The sequence below is a fragment of the Oncorhynchus mykiss genome, chromosome 30 (assembly GCF_057628025.1).
Source record: "Oncorhynchus mykiss isolate SJ-2025 chromosome 30, ASM5762802v1, whole genome shotgun sequence".
NCBI classification, from domain to species: Eukaryota; Metazoa; Chordata; class Actinopteri; order Salmoniformes; family Salmonidae; genus Oncorhynchus; species Oncorhynchus mykiss.
Window position 1 is genome coordinate 36,290,080 of NC_143051.1, and position 17,993 is coordinate 36,308,072.

The following is a 17,993-nucleotide window of genomic DNA, read 5'->3' on the forward strand; positions in this document are numbered from 1 at the left end:
AAATCTTCCAGGAGTCTTGTGCACTCCAACACTCCATAATTAAACAAATGTTCCTCTTTCCTCCTTTCTTTCCTGTCTGCCATTTTACCGCCGACGTCCATCTTCCACCCCCTTTTCTTTATTATGCTTTCCCTCAAACTCAAAAATATGGGCTGTCCCTCACTATCCTTGCTCCCTATGCTTTTACTACCCCCTAGTGAAGAAATGTACTAATGCAGTCCCCTAGAAGCAGGAAGTGACGTGTTAGGTTAGAAAAGCTAACACGGTTGTCTTGTTGGAAAGAATCAGTGGCCGCGCTCAAAAGAACTGGGAATTCTGAAAAAAATACGAAGTTCAATCATGACATCAGTGATCTTCAGGTTGGAAGGTGAGGTATAACGCGGTCCGGGTTCCAGGGACATCACCGGATAGAAAATCCAATAATGCTGCCAACGAAATGCCATATATGGACATGTTATGTGTAACGTCCGAACACAGTAGGTCTACTCTCATTGGTGTGTGTGTGCCCAGGCTGTGTTCAGTAGAAAACGACATTGTCGAAAGTTCAGAAAGTAGATCTAGCAATTAATCATATCATCTCTACTCATTACATTAGGCCTACTACTATCTTCAACGTGTACATTGTCATCCACCTGAACTCAACCCGGTTGATGCTGTCCTATACTGATGTTCTTTACTGAAGCTGGGTTGTGTTCATTAGAGCACACACCATAACAAAACGTGTTGCAACGGGAAAAAAACGAAACAAGCATTTGATATTGCACAAGTTCAGACAGTACCTACCGTTTCACTGTTTTTCTCTCGTGTTGTGCCTTCGGAACATCACCCTGTCCTTTATTGACTTCTTCTTCTGTCCGTCTCTGTAGTGGCCTTTACATTTAACTTGGCAAGAGCCCAAATCTATGACCAGGCTACAGACACCTAGGTTTATTCCTGTAGCCAACTCACACTGCACCACAAACACACACACTGTATGTCCCCCTCCGTCTAGGAGCAGTAACTATGTGGGTCTCTCGGCTATGCCTCTCCCGGCCATCATCACTCCAGAACATGTCCGTCCCTCCCGGATCCATGAACTCAACGTTGGACAGCAGCCAACTGTTTGAGTTCCTTGCTCGTCCTCGACCTGCGGGCGGCGCTGTTCGTTCAGTACTTCGACATCTAAAGGACCGTGTGGTGGTGCCTTTACAATCATCCCGCAGCCTCCAAGTCTCTGGTTAGTCCTAATATAGACACATACACCAGCACGCAGTCGCACACACACAGCCACCTCGTGCCTCCACCTACCTGGTGAACACACACACACACTCATTCCTTCAGTCTGTTTATGTGGTCTGATCTCTCTGATGTACTTCCGTCTGATGGACAACCACCTAAAAGGGGAGGCTGGTGTGGATTATAGTATCATGGGTACTACAGCTATCTATTTATTTTTCTCTTTATCTTTCGCTAGGGGCCAGGAGACTGGTTATTACATTAGAAATGTAAAAAGCTATTATGTTATTGGCAGTTATTACATTATGGACTAGTCATAAATTGGCCTAAGATTGTCCACTCCTGGTTAGAGCTGGGAATTGCCAGGGACGTCACAATACAATATTATCATGATAGTTAGGTGCCGATACAATATGTATTGCGATTCTCGCAATTCTGTATGTATTGCGATTTGATACTGTGATTTTATTGCAAATCGATGTGTCAGACATATTGCTCGGCATATGGAAAAACCCTGGAGTTTTGGTGCAGGTACAGCTAATTAGCGCAAAAATAATATTGCGATATGTAACTGTATCGATTTTTCCTCCCTCATCACAACTCCTAATTTAAGTATGTCCAGTCTTCAGTCTTTTACATCTTGTTTAACTGGATGTATTCTTTTTTTCACGTTCCTCTCTCTCCACCCCCCCTTTCTCGGCGATATCTTCGACTCGGTCACGGTAGTCCTCCACTCTCAGATGAGAGATGCATAAATCGTTGTGTGTGTCTCGGTGGTGTTTTTTTTTAGCTAAAGACACAACACCATCTTCCACATATTATTATTATCCCCCCCCCCCCCCCCCAACTTCTCTCAGGATGACTGGAGACACAGCCGTGGATCAGAACATCCATGAGTCTGTCAGCGCCAAGAACAACAACTTTGCCAAGAACAAATGGAGAGTGGGTTACTCTCTTTTCACTCTCATACTATCAACTATTATAACTTCATGTAACATTTTGTGAGCGTTATGGTGCAAAATGGCATTTTACAATAAGGCTCCTTTTACAAGGGGTTTATAATTAGTTTATGAATGGTTAATGAATCATTTATAAATGCGGAAGTCTCTGATGGGAATGTGTTTGGTCCTGCAGTGAGCGTTTAATGTCACCGCGGTGGTCTGTCACAAAGCGTCTGTAGGAGGCTCCCAGCCAGACCACCCTGCCCCTGTAGAAGACACCTGCTGCTGGCTGAGGAGGAACACACAGGTCAGGAGGCTCCCAGCCAGACCACCCTGCCCCTGTAGAAGACACCTGCTGCTGCCTGAGGAACACACAGGTCAGGAGGCTCCCAGCCAGACCCCCCTGCCCATGTAGAAGACACCTGCTGCTGCCTGAGGAACACACAGGTCAGGAGGCTCCCAGCCAGACCACCCTGCCCGTGTAGAAGACACCTGCTGCTGGCTGAGGAGGAACACACAGGTCATGAGACTCCCAGCCAGACCACCCTGCCCCTGTAGAAGACACCTGCTACTGCCTGAGGAACACACAGGTCAGGAGGCTCCAAGCCAGACCACCCTGCCCCTGTAGAAGACACCTGCTGCTGCCTGAGGAACACACAGGTCAGTGGCTCACAGCACGACAGATTAGAATGGCATGTAGTGGAACAGCAAAACAACAGTCTTACTTACTAAAACTATGATCGTTCTCACTCACTAAAACAAGTATGTTTTAGTAAAGAGCTTTGATTTCCAAGATCACAGTGTGTCTAGTCCTAAACTCTTTCTGTCTCTTCTGTTTCAGAGTCTCCAGTTGAGGGGGGCTGCCAACTGTACCCACCGCTGCCATCCAACCAGCTGCATTTGATCCCCCCGGCCACCTGGAGTGTGGCCAACCGATGACTTTCCCACAATTTACCTGTGGATTCAAGAGAAACTCCCCAGTCTGGCCCGGAAAAAAAGAGTTGTTGTTCCAGCATTCCGCCACCAGATGGGGCAGTCATATTAAGAACCCAGGTGGGGAGAAGGGAAGAAGGACTTGATGATGCCATTGCCAATGGTTGAAGGTAACTTGACCTAGATTGGGGTGAGAGTGGAGGATGAGCTGGAAAGAAGGAGAGGAGAGCTGAATGAGCGGTGTTGTACTTACCCAGTGTATTACTGGGTGATATTATTTTGAGAGTGGGACAGAGCTTGGTCAGTGTTTTTTACTCGTGCTTTTTAAAAATGTACTTTTTTTAAATCTCAGTATTTCTGTACATGTTGTTTTTTGATCGTCAGTATCCTTCCCCCTTGACAACATATAGAGAATTGATCCACCGGTCCTTATTTATGTTGACTGGCAACAGGTGTTTTTAGTGAGATGGACTTACATGTAGCTAATAACTCACGAGAGATGGACTTACAGTACATGTAGCTAATAACTCACGAGAGATGGGCTTACATGTAGCTAATAACTCACGAGAGATGGGCTTACATGTAGCTAATAACTCACGAGAGATGGGCTTACATGTAGCTAATAACTCACGAGAGATGGACTTACATGTAGCTAATAACTCACGAGAGATGGGCTTACATGTAGCTAATAACTCACGAGAGATGGGCTTACATGTAGCTAATAACTCACGAGAGATGGACTTGCATGTAGCTAATAACTCACGAGAGATGGACTTACATGTAGCTAATAACTCACGAGAGATGGACTTACATGTAGCTAATAACTCACGAGAGATGGGCTTACATGTAGCTAATAACTCACGAGAGATGGACTTACATGTAGCTAATAACTCACGAGAGATGGGCTTACATGTAGCTAATAACTCACGAGAGATGGGCTTACATGTAGCTAATAACTCACGAGAGATGGGCTTACATGTAGCTAATAACTCACGAGAGATGGACTTACATGTAGCTAATAACTCACGAGAGATGGACTTACAGTACATGTAGCTAATAACTCACGAGAGATGGACTTACATGTAGCTAATAACTCACGAGAGATGGGCTTACATGTAGCTAATAACTCACGAGAGATGGACTTACATGTAGCTAATAACTCACGAGAGATGGGCTTACATGTAGCTAATAACTCGCGAGAGATGGACTTACATGTAGCTAATAACTCACGAGAGATGGACTTACATGTAGCTAATAACTCACGAGAGATGGGCTTACATGTAGCTAATAACTCACGAGAGATGGACTTACATGTAGCTAATAACTCACGAGAGATGTGCTTACATGTAGCTAATAACTCACGAGAGATGGGCTTACATGTAGCTAATAACTCATGAGAGATGGACTTACATGTAGCTAATAACTCACGAGAGATGGACTTACATGTAGCTAATAACTCACGAGAGATGGACTTACATGTAGCTAATAACTCACGAGAGATGGACTTACATGTAGCTAATAACTCACGAGAGATGGGCTTACATGTAGCTAATAACTCATGAGAGATGGACTTACATGTAGCTAATAACTCATGAGAGATGGACTTATATGTAGCTAATAACTCACGAGAGATGGGCTTACATGTAGCTAATAACTCATGAGAGATGGGCTTACATGTAGCTAATAACTCACGAGAGATGGACTTACATGTAGCTAATAACTCACGAGAGATGGGCTTACATGTAGCTAATAACTCACGAGAGATGGGCTTACATGTAGCTAATAACTCACGAGAGATGGACTTACATGTAGCTAATAACTCACGAGAGATGGACTTACAGTACATGTAGCTAATAACTCACGAGAGATGGACTTACATGTAGCTAATAATTCACGAGAGATGCACTTACATGTAGCTAATAACTCATGAGAGATGGACTTACATGTAGCTAATAACTCACGAGAGATGGACTTACATGTAGCTAATAACTCACGAGAGATGGGCTTACATGTAGCTAATAACTCACGAGAGATGGGCTTACATGTAGCTAATAACTCATGAGAGATGGACTTACATGTAGCTAATAACTCACGAGAGATGGACTTACATGTAGCTAATAACTCACGAGAGATGGGCTTACATGTAGCTAATAACTCACGAGAGATGGGCTTACATGTAGCTAATAACTCACGAGAGATGGGCTTACATGTAGCTAATAACTCATGAGAGATGGACTTACATGTAGCTAATAACTCACGAGAGATGGACTTACATGTAGCTAATAACTCACGAGAGATGGACTTACATGTAGCTAATAACTCACGAGAGATGGGCTTACATGTAGCTAATAACTCACGAGAGATGGGCTTACATGTAGCTAATAACTCATGAGAGATGGACTTACATGTAGCTAATAACTCACGAGAGATGGACTTACATGTAGCTAATAACTCACGAGAGATGGGCTTACATGTAGCTAATAACTCACGAGAGATGGGCTTACATGTAGCTAATAACTCACGAGAGATGGACTTACATGTAGCTAATAACTCACGAGAGATGGACTTACAGTACATGTAGCTAATAACTCACGAGAGATGGACTTACATGTAGCTAATAACTCACGAGAGATGGGCTTACATGTAGCTAATAACTCACGAGAGATGGACTTACATGTAGCTAATAACTCACGAGAGATGGGCTTACATGTAGCTAATAACTCGCGAGAGATGGACTTACATGTAGCTAATAACTCACGAGAGATGGACTTACATGTAGCTAATAACTCACGAGAGATGGGCTTACATGTAGCTTATAACTCACGAGAGATGGACTTACATGTAGCTAATAACTCACAAGAGATGTGCTTACATGTAGCTAATAACTCACGAGAGATGGGCTTACATGTAGCTAATAACTCATGAGAGATGGACTTACATGTAGCTAATAACTCACGAGAGATGGACTTACATGTAGCTAATAACTCACGAGAGATGGACTTACATGTAGCTAATAACTCACGAGAGATGGACTTACATGTAGCTAATAACTCACGAGAGATGGGCTTACATGTAGCTAATAACTCATGAGAGATGGACTTACATGTAGCTAATAACTCATGAGAGATGGACTTATATGTAGCTAATAACTCACGAGAGATGGGCTTACATGTAGCTAATAACTCATGAGAGATGGGCTTACATGTAGCTAATAACTCACGAGAGATGGACTTACATGTAGCTAATAACTCACGAGAGATGGGCTTACATGTAGCTAATAACTCACGAGAGATGGGCTTACATGTAGCTAATAACTCACGAGAGATGGACTTACATGTAGCTAATAACTCACGAGAGATGGACTTACAGTACATGTAGCTAATAACTCACGAGAGATGGACTTACATGTAGCTAATAATTCACGAGAGATGCACTTACATGTAGCTAATAACTCATGAGAGATGGACTTACATGTAGCTAATAACTCACGAGAGATGGACTTACATGTAGCTAATAACTCACGAGAGATGGGCTTACATGTAGCTAATAACTCACGAGAGATGGGCTTACATGTAGCTAATAACTCATGAGAGATGGACTTACATGTAGCTAATAACTCACGAGAGATGGACTTACATGTAGCTAATAACTCACGAGAGATGGGCTTACATGTAGCTAATAACTCACGAGAGATGGGCTTACATGTAGCTAATAACTCACGAGAGATGGGCTTACATGTAGCTAATAACTCATGAGAGATGGACTTACATGTAGCTAATAACTCACGAGAGATGGACTTACATGTAGCTAATAACTCACGAGAGATGGACTTACATGTAGCTAATAACTCACGAGAGATGGGCTTACATGTAGCTAATAACTCACGAGAGATGGGCTTACATGTAGCTAATAACTCATGAGAGATGGACTTACATGTAGCTGATAACTCACGAGAGATGGACTTACATGTAGCTAATAACTCACGAGAGATGGGCTTACATGTAGCTAATAACTCACGAGAGATGGACTTACATGCAGAACCGTTCCTCCAAAAACCAAAGAGTAGGTTAACCCATAGAAGTCTCAGTTAACCCATAGAGGTCTCAGTTGACCCACAGTTTTACTCCTTGATGTTTAATAAACCACATTCTACCCTCAAAGGGCAATATGACCCTGTTGATAAAGACTATTTTGGGGGAGAGTTTCAGCCTGGCTTTGAACGGGTCAAAACTGAATTCATTTGAGTTATTATGACCATGTGGGATGTAATGAGCTCAGTCCTCTTGCTTAAGAGCAGGGAATAGATGTGTGCGAATACAAAGCCAAATTGTTCATTAACACTTTCCCGCAAGAAAATATCCCCAAGCACACCTCAAAATCCACAAAGAAATTGTTAATTGGCCACAAAAATATTTACATTTTGCAATGGCCATCTCAATCTCTGGACTTGAACCCCATTGAAAAGCTGTGGTTTAAATTGAAGAGGGCAGTCCATAAACGCAGACGAAGGATATCAAAGATCTGGGAAGATTCTGTATGGAGAAATGGTCTAAGATCCCTCCCAATGTGTTCTCCAATCTCATAAAACATTTTAGGGAAAGGCTCAGTGCCGTTATCCTCACAAGGTGAGGTATTGAAAGGTATCGAAACTAAATATTTGAAATATCTAAAAAATAATATAATTTTCCCCATATTTTTCTAGCATTCAATATAGCTCAGTATTTGTATTATTTATTTATACAGTCTTTTTTGCTCATTTTTTATCAAGGGTGCCAATAATTTTGGACCTGACTCCAGTAAGGTTAAAAAACATTTTTGTGCCCGGTATGTTGATAAACCTTATACAGATTGTTGAGCTTGGATGAGGCAATCGTAGCAGATAAGCACTGTCTTTTCTGGTTGCGGAACCAGAACACCATTATCAGGTCACTCTGCCTCTCGCAAGTCCAGAAAGATTGCAGGCATTATGCACCCGGTGAGATGGTTTCGGGTAAGAAGCTAAATCATAACATTTTGCAGAAGAGGTTGTGGAATGAGAACAACTCAACAAGCCCAGGGGCTAGTAAGAGAGGTAGCTGAAATGAAGACTAAATGTAATGCAAACGTAGTATATTCTCCATTGTAAACGTGGCGGTTCAAGCCCTGAATGTTGATTGGCTGACAGCTGTGGTATATCAGACCGTATACCCCAAGTATGACAAAACACTCATTTTTATTGCTCTAATTCCATTGGTAAACAGTTTATATTAGCAACAAGGCACCTCGGGGATTGTGATATATGGACAATATACCACGGCTAAGGGCTGTGTCCAGGCACTCCGCGTTGTGTTGTAGTAAGACCAACCCTTAGCTGTGGAATATTGGTCATACACCACGCCCACTCGGGCCTTATTGCATAATTATTAAACACTAAACCCTTACCCCAACTATGATCATGGCTTATTTTGGAGAATTTGTAGAAATTTGTGAATGCTTTTCTGTTCTACATTACCCAAAAGGGTTGCACACTGTAGACTTCACAGACCCTGTTAACCACAAGATATCCAGTCCTTTTATCAACACTTATACACTTATACACTTATAAAGTCACAAATATAGGCAATATTCTATTTGAACATATTCTTAGTTCGATAAGGTCAAATGATCTGTTAGCCTTAATTTATCATTTTTCTTTACAGACCTACATTGTCACTATATCTGTCAAATAACAAAATGATATTGTACTTGACAGGCTACTGTGGAATAGAAACGGTCATAATGACGTTGACCTTCCCCCCTCCATCATTTTGCCCATCTCCTCCAATCAGAAAACAGGAGCTTCCTACAACCCATCATCCCAACCATTTAACAGCCAATATTTGCTTATTTTATATTATTTTATAGTATATAGAATTGAACAAAGTTGAATAAAATAGAAAGGATTTTTTTGTTGTTGCTAGTACAGTATGGCTGGGTCAACAACATTATTAGAATGGCCTTCATCGTCTCCCAATGTATTTACAGCTATCGTACACACAGAAGGAAGGAAGAGACTCAATTGTAAACAATCAGCTTGTGAAATTGCTCAGTGTGAAGGCTATTATCAGGACACGTTGTGCAGTGTGCTTTGAATTTGAAGGGGAGATCTCACTGCTTAGTGTGAGATGCTGCCACCATTTCATATTGGTGAAATTGTACTTATCTTTCTCTCCACGTCCCTCCTTTTTTATTTTTTTTATTTTACTCATTCGACTATTTAAAAAAAAAACAAGCTCACATAAAACTTGAAAAAGCCATACATGCACATTAATAAAATCATTGAGGATAACACACAATAAAGTCTGGAACTTATTTCCATTGTGGTCCTCTTGAGACAAGATGGCTAGACAAGATCCAACACAGTATGGCAGTGAAATAATAACACAAAAACAGAGAAGAAGAACATCTATATCGTCATTCCAGTTATATCACAGGGGTTATTCATATGGGCACAGAGGACATCAAACATATTTTTACTTTATTTTTTAAAACTGCCCAGAGAAGACGTTGTTTTTATAGGCAACTCATTCCATTTTGAGACTCCAGTATACAAGAAAGTACCTTTCCCAGCATTACTCCTGAACCTGTATAAGCACACATCAGCAACACCTGATCTGGTGCTGTGATTGTGTGCATCCCTAACACGAGGAAAGTAATCACTTAGATATCTGGGCGCAGGACCATAAATACTCCTGTAAACCAAACCTAGTCTATTCTGTGACACCCTAGCCTCAACAGGCAGCCACTTTTGTTCCTGAAAGCAGCTACTGCCTATGTAAGTATGTGGACTCACCTTCAATACTACCCTGATCAGCTTATTCTGGGCTATCTGGAGCTTCCCCTTCATAAGTTTAGATAAGTCCCCAAACCAGGAAGTACTAGCACAGTAAAAATGGCATTGAATGAGGGCAGTAGCTAGCACTTTCATGGAGTCCTTATCAAGCAGCTTGGACTTTCTAGCCAAAAATGTAGTCCTGGCATTAACCTTCTCTAGCACTTTATTGGCCATACTCACACCTCCCAAGCTTCCATCAAGGTTACACCCCAAGTAGCTAACAGAGGTTTTAGTAGTCAGCACCTCACCCCCTAACTCCACTCTGATTTCAGACGACCTACACAATTTAGGTTTGGATCCAAAAATAATTGCTTCACTTTTCCCTAAGTGCAGAGATAGCTTATTATCTCCAAGCCATTTGCTAATATTAGTAAGCTCAGTGCTAAGTAGGCTCTCCAACATAGTTTTACTTTTGTGAGACACCAGAAGTGTGGAGTCATCCGCATAAAGAAAAAGATGGCAAGAACAAGCATTTTTCATATCATTAATGTACAATAAAAACAGCAGAGGCCCAAGCACGCTTCCCTGCGGAACGCCACAACTCATTGGTTTTGCCTGAGAAAATGAACCATTAACCTCTACTACTTGCTCCCTTCCTAAATAGGACTTTACCCAGCCTAGAAGGATACTGCTTAACCCCAGTGCCTCCAGGTTGGATATTAGGAGACAGTGGTTAACTGTATCAAAGGCCTTCTGTAGGTCAAGCATTACCATCCCACCCATATTTCCCTCATCAATCTCTTTCCTGATGAAGTCAGTCAAGTAAAGTAGACATGAATCAGTGGAGTATGTTTTTCTAAAAACCCGACTGAAATTCATACGTTAGACCCTGTTTGTTAACATGTTCATGCATTTGCTCATGTACAACTCTTTCCAGGATATTTGATGTTACACAGAGGATAGATACAGGCCTATAATTCCCAGGGTCAGACTTTATCCCGTTCTTATACAGAGGTATAACTTTAGCTTGTTTCATGTCCCTGGGAAAGGTGCCTTGTTCAAGAGAGAGATTAATGATGTGCCTAATACAAGGGCCAATTTGCTCAGCAGAATCTATAAGAAACCTTGCAGGAATATTATCCAGGCCTGTGGCTTGGGAGCATTTAAGCTCTGCCAGCATACTGACTATTTTGGCTGTTGCTACCTTTGCAAAATTAAAAGTGTTTGGCTGAACCCCTAACTCTACAGAATAGTTCTTGACTTGGTTGCTTCCATACGAACCAGAACTGGTGGGCAGCTTGCTAACCAGCTTGCTAGCAACAGAAGTAAAAAAAAAGAGTTGTATTCATTGACAATCTGCGTTTTCATATACCATCTCCCCCTTGATGTTCAGTCCAATACTGTTTGGTTTGTTTTTGGTAGTACTACTACAGCCTAGTTCCTTAAATGATTTCCAAAGCTTTTTAGGGTCATTTCTGTTCTCAATTATTTTCTCAGCAGAGTAACCCCTCTTAGCTTCATCCATCCTGCTCTGTGCTTCATTTCTGTGATGTTTATATAGGACAAAATCATGCTGCTCTTGAGAGTTCTTACATTTTTTAAAGGCCTTATTCCGTGCTTGGATAGATTCTAGAATCTCATGATTAAACCAAGGGCTAGATCTCTGCTTTTCCCTGACCCGTCTAATGTGAGCCATCGTATTCACCACATCAAGGAATCTACATTTAAAGACTTCCCAGGCACTGTCTACCCATACACTATCTAGTACAGGTGGCCAGTCAATTGTACCCACTTCCTCCCTAAAATTTTCAACACAGTATTTTTTGAGTCCAAATACTATTACTCTACTCTGCGATATTTTAGATTTATCAGACACCAATATTAAGTCAATCGTACTTTGCACTCTTTCACGTATCCTGGTGGAATCTTTTATCATTTGGGTCAGAGCAAGTGATCTACAAAAGTGCATAAACACATTGTGGGTTGGGCCTCCTCTCAATCAATCAATCAATCAAATTTATTTTATATAGCCCTTCGTACATCAGCTGATATCTCAAAGTGCTGTACAGAAACCCAGCCTAAAACCCCAAACAGCAAGCAATGCAGGTGAAGAAGCACGGTGGCTAGGAAAAACTCCCTAGAAAGGCCAAAACCTAGGAAGAAACCTAGAGAGGAACCAGGCTATGTGGGGTGGCCAGTCCTCTTCTGGCTGTGCCGGGTGGAGATTATAACAAAACATGGTCAAGATGTTCAAATGTTCATAAATGACCAGCATGGTCGAATAATAATAAGGCAGAATAGTTGAAACTGGAGCAGCAGCACAGTCAGGTGGACTGGGGACAGCAAGGAGCCATCATGTCAGGCACTCCCGGGGCATGGTCCCAGGGCTCAGGTCCTCCGAGAGAGAGAAAGAAAGAGAGAATTAGAGAGAGCATATGTGGGATGGCCAGTCCTCTTCTGGCTGTGCCGGGTGGAGATTATAACAGAACATGGCCAAGATGTTCAAATGTTCATAAATGATCAGCATGGTTGAATAATAATAAGGCAGAACAGTTGAAACTGGAGCAGCAGCACAGCCAGGTGGACTGGGGACAGCAAGGAGTCATCATGTCAGGTAGTCCTGGGGCATGGTCCTAGGGCTCAGGTCCTCCGAGAGAGAGAAAGAGAGAAGGAGAGAATTAGAGAACGCACACTTAGATTCACACAGGACACCGAATAGGACAGGAGAAGTACTCCAGATATAACAAACTGACCCTAGCCCCCCGACACATAAACTACTGCAGCATAAATACTGGAGGCTGAGACAGGAGGGGTCAGGAGACACTGTGGCCCACTCCGAGGACACCCCCGGACAGGGCCAAACAGGAAGGATATAACCCCACCCACTTTGCCAAAGCACAGCCCCCACACCACTAGAGGGATATCTTCAACCACCAACATACCATCCTGAGACAAGGCTGAGTATAGCCCACAAAGACCTCCGCCACGGCACAACTTAAGGGGGGGGGGGGGCGCCAACCCAGACAGGATGACCACATCAGTGACTCAACCCACTCAGGTGACGCACCCCCTCCAGGGACGGCATGAGAGAGCCCCAGTAAAGCCAGTGACTCAGCCCCTGTAATAGGGTTAGAGGCAGAGAATCCCAGTGGAAAGAGGGGAACCGGCCAGGCAGAGACAGCAAGGGTGGTTCGTTGCTCCAGAGCCTTTCCGTTCACCCTCCCACTCCTGGGCCAGACTACACTCAATCATATGACCCACTGAAGAGATGAGTCTTCAGTATTGACTTAAAGGTTGAGACCGAGTTTGCGTCTCTGACATGGGTAGGCAGACCGTTCCATAAAAATGGAGCTCTATAGGAGAAAGCCCTGCCTCCAGCTGTTTGCTTAAAAATTCTAGGGACAATTAGGAGGCCTGCATCTTGTGACCGTAGCGTACGTGTAGGTATGTACGGCAGGACCAAATCAGAGAGATAGATAGGAGCAAGCCCATGTAATGCTTTGTAGGTTAGCAGTAAAACCTTGAAATCAGCCCTTGCTTTGACAGGAAGCCAGTGTAGAGAGGCTAGCACTGGAGTAATATGATCAAATTTTTTGGTTCTAGTCAGGATTCTAGCAGCCGTATTTAGCACTAACTGAAGTTTATTTAGTGCTTTATCCGGGTAGCCGGAAAGTAGAGCATTGCAGTAGTCTAACCTGGAAGTGACAAAAGCATGGATTAATTTTTCTGCATCATTTTTGGACAGAAAGTTCCTGATTTTTGCAATGTTACGTAGATGGAAAAAAGCTGTCCTTGAAATGGTCTTGATATGTTCTTCAAAAGAGAGATCAGGGTCCAGAGTAACGCCGAGGTCCTTCACAGTTTTATTTGAGACGACTGTACAACCATTAAGATTAATTGTCAGATTCAACAGAAGATCTCTTTGTTTCTTGGGACCTAGAACAAGCATCTCTGTTTTGTCCGAGTTTAAAAGTAGAAAGTTTGCAGCCATCCACTTCCTTATGTCTGAAACACATTCTTCTAGCAAGGGCAATTTTGGGGCTTCACCATGTTTAATTGAAATGTACAGCTGTGTGTCATCCGCATAGCAGTGAAAGTTAACATTATGTTTTCGAATAACATCCCCAAGAGGTAAAATATATAGTGAAAACAATAGTGGTCCTAAAACGGAACCTTGAGGAACACCGAAATTTACAGTTGATTTGTCAGAGGACAGACCATTCACAGAGACAAACTGATATCTTTCCGACAGATAAGATCTAAACCAGGCCAGAACTTGTCCGTGTAGACCAATTTGGGTTTCCAATCTCTCCAAAAGAATGTGGTGATCGATGGTATCAAAAGCAGCACTAAGGTCTAGGAGCACGAGGACAGATGCAGAGCCTCGGTCCGATGCCATTAAAATGTCATTTACCACCTTCACAAGTGCCGTCTCAGTGCTATGATGGGGTCTAAAACCAGACTGAAGCATTTCGTATACATTGTTTGTCTTCAGGAAGGCAGTGAGTTGTTGCGCAACAGCCTTTTCTAAAATTTTTGAGAGGAATGGAAGATTCGATATAGGCCGATAGTTTTTTATATTTTCTGGGTCAAGGTTTGGCTTTTTCAAGAGAGGCTTTATTACTGCCACTTTTAGTGAGTTTGGTACACATCCGGTGGATAGAGAGCCGTTTATTATGTTCAACATAGGAGGGCCAAGCACAGGAAGCAGCTCTTTCAGTAGTTTAGTTGGAATAGGGTCCAGTATGCAGCTTGAAGGTTTAGAGGCCATGATTATTTTCATCATTGTGTCAAGAGATATAGTACTAAAACACTTGAGTGTCTCTCTTGATCCTAGGTCCTGGCAGAGTTGTGCAGACTCAGGACAACTGAGCTCTCCATGCACATCCTCTCTCCTTGGCTCTTGAACTAGAGAAAGAGAGATCAATATTATTATTTATTTATTTAACCTTTCTTTAACTAGGCAAGTCAGTTAAAAATAAATAATTATTTTACAATGACGGCCTACCTCGGCCAAACACTCCCCTAATAACCTGGACTATGCTGGGCCAGTTGTGCGCTGCCCTATGGGACTCCCGATCAGGGCCGGTTGTGATACAGCCTGGGATCGAACCAGGGTCTGTAGTGACGCCTCTAGCACTGAGATGCAGTGCCTGAGACCCCTCCAGCACATAATTGATCAGATACATCATGAAACATTTACAAATAAACATTTCAGGTTTCAATGCAGTTATTAATGCTAACACACACTGGCGAATCAGTCTTAACCTACGATGACGTTGCAAGTGCAGATATTGCCCTCCCCTTAAAGACCAAGGTAACTGATGACCTGCCCTGTGGGTACTAAGTGGTCATCATCCAACCCTGCCTATAATAAGTAGGCCTAGTCGACTTACCTTACCTGCTCTTAAACTTGTAGCTGTGTTGTAGAGTAAATAAATAGCATGCTGCGACATCACATTAGACACTGTTTAACCATGTGGAGCTGTAGGGTAAGCAGCGGGTTCAAGCCCAACACTTACAAACCCTCCACTGCATGCCCTGTGGCTCTCCGGGAACAGGGTTGGTGACCAATGCCCTACATGCCAAGACAGGTCAGGAAAGCCTGATCCCTACTAGCCCTAGTATAGTCAGGCCTATTATACCTAATAGCGCAGATAGAGTCTGTTGTTATTGTGGGGTTGGCCATTAGACCACATAAATGCAGTGTTGATCTGGGCCTGGTCCATTGGCACTAATCTCTGAAACCCAAATAAACCATAGCCCTTAGACACTTGTTGTGTAGATCTAGAAGTATTGGATAGGTGTAAGCAATTTGCTGGTGGCTCCATCTTAACCTCTGATAGGCCAGGTGGGATTAAGGAAATGTCCTGTTGTGGTTTGTTGTTTTTGTATTTTAAATTGGTTTTGATAAACAATGTTTGTTAGGTCTCAAAACAACCTTGTTGAATCTCTAATATTGACTCTGAAAGACACTGCAATATAGTTACAGGCTGGTAGCTAGGTACATGTGCAGGTAAATTTAATATAACACCTCTTATAACACCTTGTTTAACACCATACATATGCATGTAGCCTGCAACACAGTCAAGAGATATGGCTCGTTAAAAATGGGTATAGATAGATAGCTACTTAGCTAGTTTGCAACAAAAAATATTGAATACAATTTAATCTGATTGCGATACACACAAGTTCTATTCACAAAACGATCTGCTGGCAATTGTTTAGCTAACACTAGCTAGCTAGCTACAAATAACTAGATGGGTGAGGTTGCAAAAAATTTAAACAAATCATTAGGACCAATGAGAGTAGAGCTACTGAGTTCAGACGTCTCACACACACACATATCCATATATGGCATTGCATTGGCAGCCATATTGGAATACTGAGTTGGATGACCGTATCAATTAGATTTTTTTCCCAGTTGGAACTCGTTTTCCGAGATCCCAGTTGTTTGGAGCCTCCGGTATTTAATGCTGCAGTAGTTTATGTGTCGGGGGGCTAGGGTCAGTTTGTTATATCTGGAGTACTTCTCCTGTCCTATTCGGTGTCCTGTGTGAATCTAAGTGTGCGTTCTTTAATTCTCTCCTTCTCTCTTTCTCTCTCTCGGAGGACCTGAGCCCTAGGACCATGCCCCAGGACTACCTGACATGATGACTCCTTGCTGTCCCCAGTCCACCTGGCCGTGCTGCTGCTCCAGTTTCAACTGTTCTGCCTTATTATTATTCGACCATGCTGGTCATTTATGAACATTTGAACATCTTGGCCATGTTCTGTTATAATCTCCACCCGGCACAGCCAGAAGAGGACTGGCCATCCCACATATGCTCTCTCTAATTCTCTCTTTCTTTCTCTCTCTCGGAGGACCTGAGCCCTAGGACCATGCCCCAGGAATACCTGACATGATGACTCCTTGCTATCCCCAGTCCACCTGACTGTGCTGCTGCTCCAGTTTCAACTGTTCTGCCTTATTATTATTCGACCATGCTGGTCATTTATGAACATTTGAACATCTTGACCATGTTCTGTTATAATCTCCACCCGACACAGCCAGAAGAGGACTGGCCACCCCTCATAGCCTGGTTCCTCTCTAGGTTTCTTCCTAGGTTTTGGCCTTTCTAGGGAGTTTTTCCAATTCACTGTGCTTCTACACCTGCATTGCTTGCTGTTTGGGGTTTTAGGCTGGGTTTATGTACAGCACTTTGAGATATCAGCTGATGTACGAAGGGCTATATAAATAAATTTGATTTGATTTGCTTTGAAAAGACACCACTTTACACCGTTAAATATATGTTTTTATTTCACTACCTAACTTGCTTCATAGTATTTCATTAATTATTTAGCAAGCCAACGTTAAGCAACTCTTTGTGTTTAAACACAAAACGAGACTGAAGGTGACAACTATATTGACATGTACTTAAGCGGGCAAATTGTTCGAAAACAATATTCTGACTGAAGAAGTTATCTTGAAACAACCATCTTTCAGCTGGCATAATATGGACATGTTACGCTTTGCAATGTTAGTGACAATGGATTAGTGATCTAATAGCGGCAGACGACCAAATGTTTAGCATTCAATTTTACTAAGTTAAAATGTAATTACATTAGGTCAAAGTTCACTGTAATATCCCGTAAACTAGTGTTTTCCATAACTCGTAGCTGGTGTAATATGGACATGTTTTGCATTGTTACTGACAATGGATTTTTCAGATTTTTCAGGGGGTGCTCAGCACTCCTACTTCCCATGGCTATGTGCTGATCTGAAAGATGAGGTCATTATGCTTCCATAATGTACTGCTAGCGTTGAGTGTTAATGTTCAGACTGAGAGTTGGGTCTCTTAAAACTCTCCAGAAGACGCCTTTGTCCAATGACTTATGTTTCTCAAAGTCAGATTTAGCATTTACTTGTGTAAATTACAGTTACATAGCAAATCAAATCAAATTTATTTGTCACATACACATGGTTAGCAGATGTTAATGCGAGTGTAGCGTAATGCTTTTGCTTCTAGTTCCGACAATGCAGTAATAACCAACAAGTAATCTAACCTAACAATTCCAAAACTACTCCCTTATACACACAAGTGTAAAGGGATAAAGAATATGTACATAAA

At 42.4% G+C, this 17,993-nt stretch overlaps 1 long non-coding RNA gene across 2 annotated transcripts; it reads left to right on the forward strand.

Moving 5' to 3' along the window:
* The first annotated feature begins 230 nt into the window (after positions 1-230).
* On the forward strand, positions 231-17,194 carry LOC149970285 (uncharacterized). Of its 2 annotated transcripts, XR_016493639.1 has the most exons (5): positions 231-367; positions 992-1,216; positions 2,350-2,816; positions 2,998-3,259; positions 16,495-17,194. It is a non-coding gene; the product is annotated as an uncharacterized LOC149970285 (long non-coding RNA). The 2 variants fall into 2 exon arrangements; XR_016493638.1 differs by lacking the exon at positions 16,495-17,194 and having other exon boundaries at positions 2,998-3,440.
* The last annotated feature ends 799 nt before the right edge of the window (positions 17,195-17,993 follow it).